This window comes from Capsicum annuum, chromosome 6, assembly GCF_002878395.1.
Source record: "Capsicum annuum cultivar UCD-10X-F1 chromosome 6, UCD10Xv1.1, whole genome shotgun sequence".
NCBI classification, from domain to species: Eukaryota; Viridiplantae; Streptophyta; class Magnoliopsida; order Solanales; family Solanaceae; genus Capsicum; species Capsicum annuum.
The window spans coordinates 137357187-137370253 of NC_061116.1; positions in this window are offsets into that span (position 1 = coordinate 137357187).

Sequence of the window (13067 nt, forward strand, 5' to 3'; positions counted from 1 at the left end):
AGTTTCGAATCCTCTTTACTTTTGGAAGTGAAGGAGAAGCAAGACATGGATCCTAGTTTGGTCAAACTGAAGGAGTCAGTTAAAGACTAAAAGGTAGAGGTAATTTCCCAAGGGGAAGATGGTGTGTTGAGATGTCAGAGTAGACTGTGTGTTCCATGTGTTAATGATTTGAGATACAGAATAATGGATAAAGCACATGGCGCGCGATATTCTATTCATCCCAGCGCTACCAATATGTACCACGACTTGCGGGAAATCTATTGGTGGAGTGGTATGAAGAGGGATTTAGCAAAGTTTGTAGCAATTTATACAACTTTTCAACAGGTTAAGGTAGTGCACCAAAGACCTGGTGGTACATTTCAAGAGTTCAGTATTCCTACTTGGAAGTGGAAAGAAGTGAATATGAATTTTGTGACTGGATTACCCCTTTCGCGTCATCGTTATGATTCGATTTAGGTTGTTATAGATAGGCTGACTAAGTCAGCACATTTCTTACCAGTGATACGTCCTATACAGCTGAGGATTATGCTAAGTTACATATCCGAGAGCTAGTCAGATTGCATGGAGTCCCCTTGTCTATTATCTCAGATAGGGGTACTCAATTTATTTCCCAATTTTGGAGAGCCTTTCAAAAGGGTCTTGGTACCCTAGTTTATCTTAGTTCCGCTTTTCATCCGCAGACAGATGGTCAAGAAGAGAGGACCATCTAAACTCTAAAAGATATATTGAGGGCATGTGCTCTTGATTTCAAGGGTAGTTGGGATGAGCATTTGCCATTGATTGAGTTTGCTTATAAGAACAGTTATCATTCTAGCATTCAGGTGGCCCCATTTGAGACCGTTTATGGGAGAAGATGTAGATCACTCATAGGTTGGTTTGAAGTTGGTGAGGTCGCTTTGCTTAGGCCAGATAGAGTGTTTGAAGCTATGGAGAAAGTTAAGTTGATTAGAGAAAGATTGAAAATAGCCAAGAGTCGTCAAAAATCATATGCAAATGTGAGAAGAAGGGACCTCGAGTTTAAGGTTGGGGATTTATTATATTTGAAGATTTCACCCATGAAAGGGGTAAAGAGATTTGGCAAAAAGGGAAGCTTAGTCCCCAATTTGTTGGCCCTTATAGAATTCTGAGTCGTGTTGGGAAATTAACTTATGAGATTGAGTTACCCGTAGACTTTTTTGCCGTCCATTCGGTATTCCACATCTCTATGCTTAAGAAGTACATCGATGACGCCACTGTTGTAGTTCCTTTAGAACGCTCAGAAAGAAGTTTCTTTGGTCAAAGTCTTTTGGCAGATTAGTTCGTTGAGAGTGCCACTTGGGAAGCAGAGGCAGATCTGCGATCCAAGTACCCCCTATCTTTTCTCTGCTAGTTCAGCTTCAGCCAAAGGTAACAATTCTCTCTAGATTAATTCTCTTCAGTTCTTAATTTTCGTTAGGTAGTCATGTTCTATTTATACTTTCAGACCTCCTAGTTTTCTCAGCTATCTATCCTTATCCAACGATGAATGTTCCCAAAGGGGAGATAATGTAACATCCCCTATTTTCTGATTAGAATTCGAACCATTGTTATCAAGCATACAGACTAAAAACCAATGATTTCTCATCTATATATGGGTAATGATCATTTATAGTGTTAAAATGTCCCTTGATATCAATCGAGGTGATAAAGACCTTCCAACTCAAAGACAAGTTGAGGGTGTTACCATTGATTAAGTTTTAAACGAACATTTCATCTTGAGTCAAGTTTAAACGACCATTACTCCTTGTACATAATGAGTTACTTGCCCTACCTTATATCATATGAAATATATTTGAAAACCTTAATCTGATATCGGAGCGAAACGTTATACTCATTTTACTTCAACATGTCTGTCTGTCAACAAGTGACAACCTGAGTTGATGGGTTGTCACATATGTGATGACCTATCAGCTATGTCGTCAGCCTAAAATGGTAGGTCATTAATTTTAGCTCCCAAGTGATGACCTGAGCTGATAGGCTATCACATATGTGATGACCTATCAGCCAAGGTCGTCAACCCAAAATAGTAAGTCATTAATTTCAGCTTCTAAGTAACGACCTGAGCTGATATGATATCACATATGTGATGACCTATCAGCCATGTCGTCAGCCCAAAACATTAAGCCATTAATTTCAGCTCCCGCGTGACGACCTGAGCTGATAGGTTATCACATATGTGATGACATATCAGCCAAGGTCGTCACCCATTAAAATTCAGCAATTACCAAACGATTTTGGATGCGTATTTTGGACTTTTCCTTCACCTCCCACGATCTAAATAATCAAAATCACGTACTTAACCATCATAAATAAGTTTTAACAAATCCTAATCCTATTTATTCACAAAAACAAGATTAGGGTTTCCTCTTAAGTCCATCTTCTAAGAACATTAAGAATCCATTACATTCTCTTCAAGATATTCAAGAATTCAAGGTTTCCAAACCAAGAACATAAAATTCAAGTCATCCTCTTCAAGAAAGAAACCCAGAATTAAGCATTACAATTCAAGAATCTCAAGAAAGCATTCAAGATCATCTCCTAGGGTTTCAAAATCAAATTCTCTACATTCAATCAAGTTTATTAAGGTATATAAGGTTTGAACAAGGATAAATCTTTCATCCTTGTGCCCAAAGATTTATTTTAATTAAACTTTTCTGAATTATATATGATTTTCCATGAAATTGAAGTTGGGGTTTATACCCATTGTTGTTATTTATAAGCTTATGGTACTCCCAATGATTTAGAAATTGAATTACATAAGTTTGTTATATTTTCATGCATATTGCTGAAATTTCCAGATTTTATGATGAATTATAAATGTTTATATTATCAAGCATGAATTTTGAGATGTTTCACATGAGATTAATATATGGGTCACTAAGCCCTATTCAAAGATTGTTATTTCAAGATTGGTTGTACTAAGAGTACCTTATGATGAGATTATCTTATGATTTTGTGAAAGATTTGACCTTTTGGTCTTAATAGATTCAAAATCCACTTTACAGATTTACAGTTGATTTTCATTATAAACCATTAGATTACTTTTAAAGTGGATTTTCTTGAGATTTTGAGCATGAGATTGGGAGTAGTATTTAACACCGAGTTGGGCATGTTACTACGGTTTCATACCCTAGAACTACGAGCCACCGTAGGTACAGATATTTATTCCCACTTTACATGGATGACTGAGATAAGAATTTTTTATTCCAATGGCAAGGGTAGAACAGCCCTAACCTTACAGGGGCTAGTCGTGAGATACCATGGATTCTCACATGGTGTACATGTCGGTTATAAGAACCTCCCAAATAGATGCCCCCCACTCTTAAAACAGTTTACTGATTCAAAGTCTTGAGATAAAGTGTTTACTTTGCAGAAAAAGTTTCAGACTTCTTTTAGCTTATATATCTTGAGAAAAAGGTAGGATACAAATTTCAGAACTAAGTGTAATGACTCACGAGATTTATTCTACATTCCTCACTATTCATGATTTATGATCTTTAGATTTTAGATTTACTCAAGCTATGTAAGTCATTTACATTTACCATGCATGATTTTACAAATTATGATATATTGTTTACTTACTTATTGCATGCACCCCCATATACTCAGGACATCCTCAAAGTACTAATCTATATATATGTCTATGTGCTACATTGTCTCATAATATAGGTTCAGGTGATCATCTCAACAGCGACAGTGATTTTCGAGCATCTCATCTACATCCCTAGAGTTGGTGAATCCTTATAGTTTGGGGACTTAGTTTTCAGATTTCCAGTTTTATTAGTAGATTATTTCAATATTAATTTCAGACATTTTGAGTCAGTTGGGGCCTGTCCCAGTGACTCTCTAGTTTCATTCATTAGAGGCTTCTCTGACTATAAGATTCAGTTTTAGAATTTAGTTATCGTATTCAGACCTTTTAGTATTTGTTTTATTAGATTGATAAGATTAGCATTTTCAAATATGCTTAGATTATTCAAATAGTTTTCCGCATTTATAACGATATCACATTCATATTTTCCCTATTTTGAGATTCAGAATTAGTAGAAAGCATCCAGGGTTAGCTTAGGACTACTTGTAGTTTAGAGCACCTGTGGCATCCTGGGAATTAGCTTTTGGGGCGTTACAAGTAGGGTTATTGATTTTGTGACCCACAAACTTAGAACGATTACTTTAAGCTATGGGGAGATGGTAGTATAGTACAAGGTAGAAGATCATGCATGCTTACAGTTCCTAGTATAAGGAGTTCCAATTTACTTTATAGTTCAAACCAGGTTCCATAAGTTCAAAAATTTCAAACTCAGGTCATGCAGTTCATGACACATATATTCATGTTTCCCAGAATGCTCAATTCTGATGACTTATGTTACACTCTTAATGGTTCGTGAAGTTTATTTTATGTCATGCGTTCCTCAGGCCTCAGTAGTGTGTCGAAGTCATTTAGTTATGCTTCAGTTAGATGGTGTCTTGTACATCATCAAAGTCTTCCTTAAACCTACTCAGTCCCATATTCAGTACCATTACAAAGTTGTTATCAGTTACTATCTTATATCATTCTTATTTCAATCATGTATTTTATGAATCAGTTTTTGCCATATAATTAAGCATCAGATCTGCATGTTCAGTATGTAAGCTCAGTCTATTAGACCAGTCAGGTAATCATGCTTCAGTTGTGCATGTCTATTTCAGTACGTAAACTCAGTTTATCAGTATTCTTTTAGCTTAACTAGCCACATTTGAGGACAAATATTCCCAAGGGGGAGATATTGTAATACCCTGCAATTTCCCAGCTTAGTTTAGTCTTCAGTATACGAGAATCCCTAAGTAGAATTTCTATTCTAGGTCTAATTTCCCAGATTTAGACCCACCATCTTGTAGGAAATTTAATCAGCTTTCCAAAGATATAAAATTTGCCCAGATCTGATAACCGGGTAAGAAGTTATAGTTATTTTAAGATCCAGTCATAAAACACAATCATTTCAGTCAGTAGCACATCGTGCCATAGGTCCAAATGACAATTGTCAATTTCTAGTATGACTCTACGATCTCACCGTATTACGGAGGGCCTCCAATTCCTAATTGTCCAAATCCAGTAAGGATCTACGATTACGCTGTGTCATGCTATTAGCCTAATTCCCAGCTGTCAGTTTCGAGTAACATGATAGGATTAAGGCTTGGCTACCTCCCAGGGTCACCCGTAAGATTAGGCTTGACTTCTTTTTCAGGGTCACCCGTCAGACAGGCTTGACCACAATGGTGTCTTTACTCCTGGCACGGTACTGGCACCCTTCCAACTGGGGTTACAGGTTGGACCCCACTCAGTTTACTCAGCATATTGGTTAAGTAAGAACTCCCACAGTTTCAGTTTTAGTCTATCTTCAGAATAGAACTCAGTTCAGTTCTACAAAATCAGGACTGTCAGATATAGTCACTCAGTCATCAGTAATTCAGATTATCAGTAATCTCAGATTATTAGTACATTCAATTATCAGTTATCAAATTCAGTTCCAATATACTCAGTTACAGTATGCACAGTATGTTCAGTAGTTATAGATCATCCATGTATGCTAATCCGGCACTTGCATATCATTCAGTTAGTTATTATTCATGCATACAAACCCATGCATTTAGCCTTACCTCATTTAGCATACTAGTACATTCCCACATACTGATCGTGTACTCATTTCTTACGCTATGATGTCTCATATCATAGGTTCGGATGCTTAGGTTCCTGACCGCACATAGGCAGTTCCAGTTATCAGCAGCAATTATAGTAGTGAGTCCTCATACTTTGAGGATGTTAGATTACTTTCGTACAATCAGTAGTTCATTATTTCAGTAGTCGAAGTTAGTTAGGGACTTGTCCCATCAACTCCATATTCAAAAAATTAGAGGTTTTTCAAATTAGAATATCTCAGACAGCATGTTCAGTATTTCAGTATTTTTTTCAGTTTTAATTATCGTATTTTGAACCTTATGGCACTTCAGTCCATCTTTCACATTATTACAGTATTTTTATTTAGTGCTCACAGCAGGTACCGGTCATGGGTTAGCTTGTGGTCCTTCAGGGTCATAAGCACCGTGTAGCGCCCGGGGTACAAACTCGGGGCATTACAATTAGTGAACCTTAGTGATAAAGAGGACTAGTGACATTAATGGCTATTAATAGTGATGATTAACTTATTATAGAGGTTAGCGATAATGGGTTTAGCAATGGTGGTGATTAGTTGCTATAGATGACTAAGTTATGATGTTGATTAGTTGTTAAATGAGGATTTGTGGATTAATGATTCTAGTTAATAAAGGATGTTAGTTGATAGATGAATAGTGTATAAATGGTGATTGGTGGTCTTTTGTTAGATAGTGGCTAGTGGAATTATGATGGCTAGACATAAATATTGGTTAATTGGCGAATATGATCTAGTAGTGAATCTTGACTTGATGCTGGGTATTGGCTAGTTAGTGAATAATGGTTAGTCGTTGATCCTTAAATAGTGATTATATGATGAATGGTGGATAGATAATAATTAGAGGTTATATGATGACAAGTGAGTAATTAGTTTAGTAATAAAGCATTGGCTAGCTGATAATGAGTTAATAGGGTGTATCGATGAGATAGATGTCTATATGATAGTATGGTTACGATTATGAGTATATTGGTATATGTTATTCAATTATGACTATTAATGATGTGTATCAATATTAGCAAATGGTTGTTTGATGGAAATTGTCGAAAACTATGGATAATGAGAAAGTTTTGATATATTGATGATTTGATTTCTTTATGTTTATCTTGGGTGTACTCTCTGGTGGTATGGGACGATGTGATGAGTTCTTTACTTTAAGCACTAGTTGGAGTATGGGCACTAATTTTGTACTTGTATTTGCTTGTGATTAAACTTATGTTTCTTTATGATTTTAAATCGTTTATTTCTTATGCACGACAGTGTTAGTGTGCGTTGATGCCCTATGTTGTATTGTTAGTCTGATATTTAATACTTGTTATGTGTGGCGATATTGGCATGCATTGATGTCTTATGTCATATTGTGATTCCAATGTCATGTTTGTTATGTACAACGATATTGGCATGTGTTGATGTCTTATGTCATACTATTATTCTGAATTGTTTACTTTTTATATATAGTGATGATGGAGATGATTCAGGTTTGATTTTGTACCTTGTTTTAGTTATGATTATCATGCATTTTATCATTTTTATATCATGATTTAGCTCAGTCGATCGATGATGCCTAGTGAGTACTCATTATTTTGGTACTCCTACTATACTTCTGTATCTTTTTAGTGCAGATCCGATTATTAGTTGTCGTCATTGATCGTGGTTCATGCGGTGATTGATTCCCGGAGATAGGGTGAGCTCTTAGAGTTTGAGTCACCCAATTTCTTTCTATCTCTTGTATTCAGTCTTTAGTATTCGAGACAGATGTATTGACTTTTCTAGACTTGGAGTTGTATTGATACTATTAGTTGTTCTTGTACTAGCTCTCCTAGGTTATGGGATTGGTATCTTGTATGATTGTTTATTCTATCTAGAACCCTTATGTTTACAATTGGTATTCTTGAATTTCTCCTATGTTGGGTCTTTCTTATCGGATTAACCCATTACGTTAGCTTGGCGCTATGGTATTGACTTACTTACTGATGGAAATTGGTAGGTACCATCATGACTTATAAATCGAGTCGTGACAGTCTCAAATTTCAAAAAGAAATTTTAAGTTAGCTGGTGTCCTATTACCTCATGAAACAATTTTAAACTTATAAAATATACCCTTTTCGGTCAATTTCAATTTTTAGAAAGAAGTGTAAACCACATCCTAATTATTGCTTGTCACGCACATGTCAAATTTATTTTATTTTTATTTGATTTTTCCTAATTTAATTAGCTTAAAGTATTTTTTCTTTCCTTCTCCAAACTTCATGTCTGCCTAACACTAACTCGTTTCTCCTCTTTGCCGAAAACTCTTTAGCGTGGTTACCATTATTACCACTTACAATACTATCCCCATCGTGCCTATCATCAAATTACCACCAATTCTAAACTAAACTTGAAGATCAGTATATCAAATTAGAATTCTCCAAATTAAAAATCACTATCAAAATCTTCTTTATGTGGATCCTATCTTTGAGTTTTGCGCTAAATCAAGTGGGTTGTGACTGAATATCTCTCTCTTCAGCTTAGATAAGATATTTTCTACTTGATATGAACATAAGGCCACTCTGTAGTTGGACTGAGGTTACCTATAATGACGTCAACGGTTCTCCCTTTGTCACTGCCGACAACCTCTTCAATGTTTCTCTCTCCAAATTCAGCGTAAAAGTTTCATTACCTCACGTACCTTGACCTTCAAATTTTGAACCCGTTAGGTTTCAAATCCTAAATTAACCTCTGGTTTTGGTTGTCTCAATCAACGGCTGAAAATTAAGAAGAATTAACACAATCTTAAGAATTTCTTACCTTTTCTGAGTTGATTTCGTTGAGAGCGTCTCCTTTTTTTCTCAAAGCGTCAATGGCTATTTCAATGGGGATTTGGGATGAATTTTATACAGAATTGAAATATTTCTTTTACACGTGACACTTTTTAATTTATTCTTGGAGACAATTTTTTATCTCCACGTACGTTATTTGCATGGAATACAAATATAGGTTAAAAATCGATCAAAATAGTTCATTTACAATGGTCTTTATAACACTTGTAGGTTAATAGAATGCTTGCAAATTTAAAATGTCTTTTAGCAAATTCGAAATTTCAATGATGATGTTATGGCTTTTCTCTTAAACTAATATAATAGGGTTTCAATTTTCTTTTTATTTTTGCTTTGACATGAAAATGATGCTACGAGAATGCTTTTGATGAATTTTGAAACCTCTGCTATAAGCAGGGAAAATAAAAAACGCACAAATAAGTAGAGTTTTATTTTCGTACAAGAAGAGACTTATTTTTTATCACTTGATCAATTTTTAACTTTGATAAAAAATAATTTACCTTCAAAGTGGGACCTCCCAGTCTAGATCAGATCTAGCCTTGCCTTATATTTATCAATTCACACATAAACGTAATAACTTTTGATCAAACCCAGTATGTGTATTAAGAATATAGACAATACTAAGTGGGTATAAGATAAGAATAAGATGATATTTGTGTTAAAAAGTGTAATAAATTAAAATTAAAAATAACTAATGGGAAGCTTCCCATTATACCATCCACACGTGGTGGTTCTTAAAGGAAAAATAATGAAGTAGAAAAAAAATATGGTCTCCGTTTTATTTTGTGTGACACTCTTTTGTTTAGTTCATTCCAACAAATTATTAATCTACTATAATTAAAAAAAATAAATCTTAAAATTAAAATAATTTGTAAACACAGAAATATTCAATGTTATATATTCTATTTTTTTTAAAATGAAATGTTGTGTGAAATTAAAAAATGTCACATAAAATAAAACGGAAAAAATATTAACTTATCTTGTATGGTGGTTGTGGTGTTTCCATGTCTACCAAATGTACAACATCAGATGATGAATCTAGAGTTATCACTATGGCCCAGACCAACCCATCCAGGCTAGTCCGCACGGGCTTTGGGGTTTGACGGGATTAATATGACAGGCCAAAAAATAGCAAGTCCAATCCATCACACTATGGGTTGCGGGTCTCTATGGGCCAGCACACTTTTTAATATATTATTTTTATAATCTTTATTTAAATTTTAAAATGTTAATTACATAAATATTTACAATATAATATTACATGAAGTTACTACGTGTTAATCAAATCTCAAATTTACAAAAAAAAAAAAACTCCTAATAATCTATGAAATTAAATAACTTTTAACACCAAATTCAAATCAAATAGAGATGCTGAAAAACAAATAAAATAGTTGATGAGTAATAATATAACTAGTTAAATAACAATATTTACATAATTTTGTTTTAATTAATGACAATAAAGCACAAAAAAATACCAATATTTAGTCCATTAAAAGTGAAAATGAACTCTTAAAAAAACTCTTATGGCACTCATGACTTGTTCAACATCATCACATTATCTTCATCAAACATATATATTTGATTCCTTAAAAAATTTTGTACTCCTATTTTGTATTTTAATTATTTATATATTTTATAAACAAAATTATTATTTAAATATCTATGATGGTCCAAATAGACTTTGAGTTTGAACTTCCTTTTTTACTCCTAGTACTCTATTCTATTTTTTAATCATTTTTAGTTTGGCCCACGGACCGATTCAATTCATATTGCTCAAGCCCCACAGACCAACAGGCTTATTCAGGTCGGGCTAAAAAGCTTTATTCTTAAACGGGCTATAAAAATCATAGCTTAGCCCTATCAAAATACAGAGTGGGCTGAATCAGCCCAACAGGCCTGACCTATATTGACGGCTCTAGATGAATTTGTGGTTCGTAAGTTTTGATAAGTTCATGAATGCTTTTATTTTGTGGGACTCACGGATAGTGCCAAAAGATGCGCTGTGAGCACAACCAAAATTTCTCATTCCCGCTTATAATATGTAGTAAATTCTAGACAGAATAGTTTGAAATTTTTTATATTTAGCTTGAATTGTCAACTAGATTTTCTAATTAAGTCTTTTTCTATTGAACACTTAAATTCAATAAAATTCAATTTTCTAAGGTGACTTGACACACCAAATTATGTCAAGTAGCGACTCTGAGTTTTAAATGTAAAAATAATTCTTTTCGAAACAAACATGCTTTCTTTTGTCACTTAATAATAAAAATCCTTTCAAACTTAAATCGAATCTTTTTTGGAGTTAAAAAGGGGTGTGACAGCTATCTTCATTAACATAGAACTTCATGACATATAACTCAAAACACTCACTGCCATAATCCCAACAGAGAAAAAATATATGAGAATCTTGAAAAAAGCATTGAATTCATACTACCGAAAAGGAAGTGTTGACAATACCTGGCCCGATGCTAAAAAAAACATGTTAGGAAGCATTCCGAGAATTGTAGGGTTGGTCCCAGGAACTTGACCTGCAGAGATAACCAAGATACGGTTGAAAATACATGATGACATACTTTAAACAATACCAGAGTGAGTATTTGTATGAACAATTCCCTTTTAAAATGATTTTAAAAATAATAATTTTGTACTAAAAAATCTAAGTAAAATAATATTAGGAGTGGAAATTTTACAGTGTATTCGGAAACTCTTTGCAACTACCAAACATGCAATTCCTAGATGAAGATGAACAAGACCTGTATTGGTTCTTCCTTGTACATAAAAGCTACAGAAGTCGGATCACACCCATTGTCAGCACAATGGGGCAAGTAGCCCAACATTGTCTTCTTAGAACATATGACAAAACATACAAAACAGACAAACAAACACCAAACAAAACAAGAAACCAAAAACCCTCAGTTCCGAAATTACTTAACCAAGTAAACAATAAAGAAAACAAAACAACCAATCTATTTCATGACCCAATACCAATACAGGTGGAAGTTAAAGAACCAATATCTTACCAAAATGTAACCATGCATTTTAATATGAACTTTCATATTATGTCAAAGAAAAATGGAGCAGTTATCAACATAATTTCAGTTGTAACCTTAATGATGAAAAAAATACCTGCAACAGCTATAGCACCAGGTAATATTACAGTGGTAGGAGGTGCCATATCAAAACCACTAATCCTTTTGCTGATAAAATACAAATTAATAACAGTAAAGTGACTAAGACCTGACTGCTAATATAACAGTTAACGATTCAGATAACATTGGTCACCCAATTAGTTCTTGGGATATACATAAAAGAATTTTAAGAAAGCAGTATAACACAAGGTAAAATTTGTCAGTTCCTTAAAAAGGCCAATAGGGTGACCAGGAAAACGTACGGCTAACTTTCTTGTATTTCAGTAGATAAATACCACTACATCCCACCATTTTAATGTAGAGTGTGGCCTGACAGGACAAGAACATGGGAAAGTACTTCGTTCCAACCACGGAAAGGAAAATGAATCACTTCTAGATTATCATTTACAATAATGTGAGCAGTTGTGTCTATTAAAATTTTAGAAATAGCAGCGGCATTACAAGACACGTAGCGGTTGCAAATAAGTTCCAAAAGTCTATAGATGTAAAATACAGGGAAAGCATGTCATTTGACCTAAAAAGTCAAGAGATCAATCAATGCAGGCTATGAGAATAAAAATCAAATTATGTTACAATGCAACTGATCAGACAATTTGTTTGATGCAAATAAAAAAAAGGCATCCCGGTGCACTAAAGCTCCCGTTATGCACAGAGTCCAGGGAAGGGCCCCACGCAACCTTGCCTTACATTTCTGTCAGAGGCAATTTTCAAGACTTGAACCCATGACCTCCCGATCACATGACAAAAACTTTACCAGTTACTCCAAGGCTCGCCTTCAATTTGTCTGCTGCAAATCCCATTGATATATGCTATAACCATCACCAGCCTAACCAAATGCTATAACCTGAATATGCTAGTCTTTCAAAGATTATAAGTCCTCAATGAGATGTATAGATGTATGCCAGTATTATCTAATTATCCAAGAAATAAAAAATCAGCACAAGCAGACTATATATATATATATAAAGAAACCAAAGCCACATAAATTACTTAGTGTGATCTCAAAAGCATCAAACATAAGCATCTTTCAACCGGGTAAACTACACAGTGACCAAAGGAAACTAATAATCAAAAGGAGAAAGAAAGTAATAACCAAAGCCCAAAGGAGAAACAGAAACCCTTGGGCCAATTCATCTTTAGAAATAAAGGAAGAATCTCAGATCAATTTAAGTTTTGGTAGTAAACAACCTTTTCTGTAATCAAATTTTAAATCACACAAAACAAAAGGTTAAAATAAGAAAATCTCCACGTAACATTTTAGTACACTTCTATGTAAGGATTAGATATTTGCCATTTCATTCTAGACTGACAGATCAATGACCCCTATATAAGTTTGACAAATTTACAGTAAATTAATATTTACAGGGTAGAGCCAACCATAAACTAAAGTTCAAATA